General features: G+C 34.3%; 1 non-coding gene across 1 annotated transcript; it reads right to left on the reverse strand.

Annotated features, from left to right (window-relative positions):
* Nucleotides 1-1556: 1556 nt before the first annotated feature.
* LOC111738374 lies at nucleotides 1557-1675 on the reverse strand. The gene has a single exon (XR_002779837.1). It is a non-coding gene; the product is annotated as a 5S ribosomal RNA (ribosomal RNA).
* Between the last annotated feature and the right edge of the window lie 864 nt (nucleotides 1676-2539).

The raw sequence follows: 2539 nt of genomic DNA on the forward strand, positions 1-2539 counted from the left end.
GTTATGTACAACTAACTGTAAGTATATCCTTAGGGTGAATTCCTACAATTAGAATTTTATATTTTTATTACTGTTGTGATTGAAATATTTTTTATTGCTATAATGCCATTATGCAGTTATTGAATTTTTTCCTTTATAATATAAGCGGTTGCCTTTTAAACAGTTTTATGATATGATGGTTTTTGAGCTACTTTTGTTTTTTTGAGCTAGAAGTTACTACTGAGTCTTCTAAGTCTCCTAGACGACAATTTGAAGCAGCATTTTTGAGAAGAATGAGTCAGGTCAATATTTGCTTTCTTTTTAGAGTTATTTATTTCCATCCCCTAACTTATTATTCCTTCAGATTGAAAAAGATGAGCAATGATATGCAAAGCTGTGCAAAGATGAATAAATATCTTTCTTTCTCTTCAACAGCTCTCAGGTGAAGCTCAAATTATTTTGTCAGACAGCTAAACTTTTTGCTAACATATACTAGAATATCATCTATTAATTTCCATTAGTGTGAATGTTTCTCAGTCTTCCAGTTTCCATGAGGCGGGAGTTTTCCTTAATAATCTCACCAGCTTCTAGCTCTTTCTACCAAAGTAGAATAAATTATAATTTAGAGAATATGGGATACCTGACCTATTTGTTGTAGACTCTCTCCTTCCCACCCTCCCTCTTTTCACCATCCTCCATCCGTCTGTTCTCTCCAGGGCCAGCTACCCGATGTATATAACTCTCTGGTCTGCTCTATGCCCTGAAATTTTTACAGGAACTTGTCCTTATGGGGAGGTCCATGGTTTTTCAGAACTGCTTATGAGGTCTAATTCTAGGGTCCAATAGCAGATTTTCCATTATTGCTATACCACGAAGCCATGTTTTAAAACTGTCAGTAATAAAACTGATAGGTTTGTCTTCATTTGTCTTCCTGTTGTCTGTTCCTTAATTAGTTACAAGGTTAGTTAGGGTAAGGGGAGAATCTTAATTTTGTTCCCTTTAAATCACTAATAATTTACATATATTATATATGCATGTATATGTATATCAAGCTAATGTTGAGAATTGTGTGCTGGATTTAGGAGAATTGATTAAGAGTTGAATCAGTGGGGAAAATAAGACAAATATACCAGAATTAACAATATGGAGTCTGTAACAAAAATACCGAGTGGTTATATAGAACAGACAACATCAATGCCTATATATAGAGACAAACAGGACAAGCTCCTAGGAAGAAAAGTGTTTAAGATAACATTTTAAACCAAAGAGGACTTTTAAGTAGCGGAAAAAATAAAAGGCCTAATTTTAGTTGACAATATTCTTGGAGATTCCAGCTATTTATTAGAGGGTCAGCCAAAAGGGTGGCTCTTTCCCAGATGGCAGCGCAAACACGTTTATTCTGTGTTTGTCCGCACACATACTGTGAATTCATTTGCCTAGTGCACTGACCGTCTTTCAGCAATGCCAGTCTTCATTTATTTTTTATTTTTATTGTTTTTTAGGTGAGGCAACCCTTGTTTGACCTCACAGATTGCAAGGACCTTGTCAGTTTACAATCCCTTATTTTTTATTTTTTACGCCCACAGCACCTGGTCTTCCTAGGTGGTCTCCCATCCAAGTACTAACCAGGCCCGACCCTGCTTAGCTTCCGAGATCAGACGGGATTGGGCTTGTTCAGGGTGGCATGGCCATAGACAGCAATGCCAATCTTTAAACTTGCAGACACTTTATGTAAACCGCTAGGTGGATTCTTATGATCCATGTACACCATGAAGTTACAACTACAAATTGTGCTTATAGTTGCAAATACACCTCAGTTCCCAACATTTTAAAGGCAATATTCTAAAAGACCACAAGATGGGGGTATTCCTGCATACAAGCAAATACTTAAAGCAGTGCGCTGAACTCCACAAGTTCCACTTTGACTAACGAGGCAGTCATTAGCCCCATGTGGCTATTTTAATTTAAGATTAAGTAAAATGAAAAATCCAGCTACTAAGCTAAGCTAACCACATATCAAGAACTCAGTAGCTATGTGAGGCTGGTGGCTACTCTACTGCATAGTACAGAATAAAACATTTCCAATCATAAAATTTTCTATTGATTTTTAAATTGATATTTCTTTAATTAAAAATGGAAGCTTTAGAAAATAATGATTCTTTCTATTATTTATAACATTGAACAAGTGGAAATATTTTAAATGTCCAACAATAGAGTTTTGATGATCTAAACTGTGATATAAATGTGTGCTGGAATATTGCATAGCCAATAAAAATAGTAGTTTCTTAGAATGTGGAGAAATCCTTATTGTATAATTTTAAGGACAAAAAGAGAAAGACACAGTATGTGTGTGTCTGTATATAAATTTGCATACATATGTGAATAGATCATTTCAAATTTGGCAATTTTATACTGTACATACATATACATACTTACATAGGAAGAAAGAAGAAAAAAGAAGAAAAGAAAGAAAGATTATAATATTATTAGTTAAATGGGATGTGAAATAATGGAGGATTTCATGTTCTTTCAACATTCCTTTATTTTTTATCTTTTTCCA

This window comes from Pteropus vampyrus, unplaced genomic scaffold (assembly GCF_000151845.1).
Source record: "Pteropus vampyrus isolate Shadow unplaced genomic scaffold, Pvam_2.0 Scaffold37, whole genome shotgun sequence".
Lineage (NCBI taxonomy): Eukaryota > Metazoa > Chordata > Mammalia > Chiroptera > Pteropodidae > Pteropus > Pteropus vampyrus.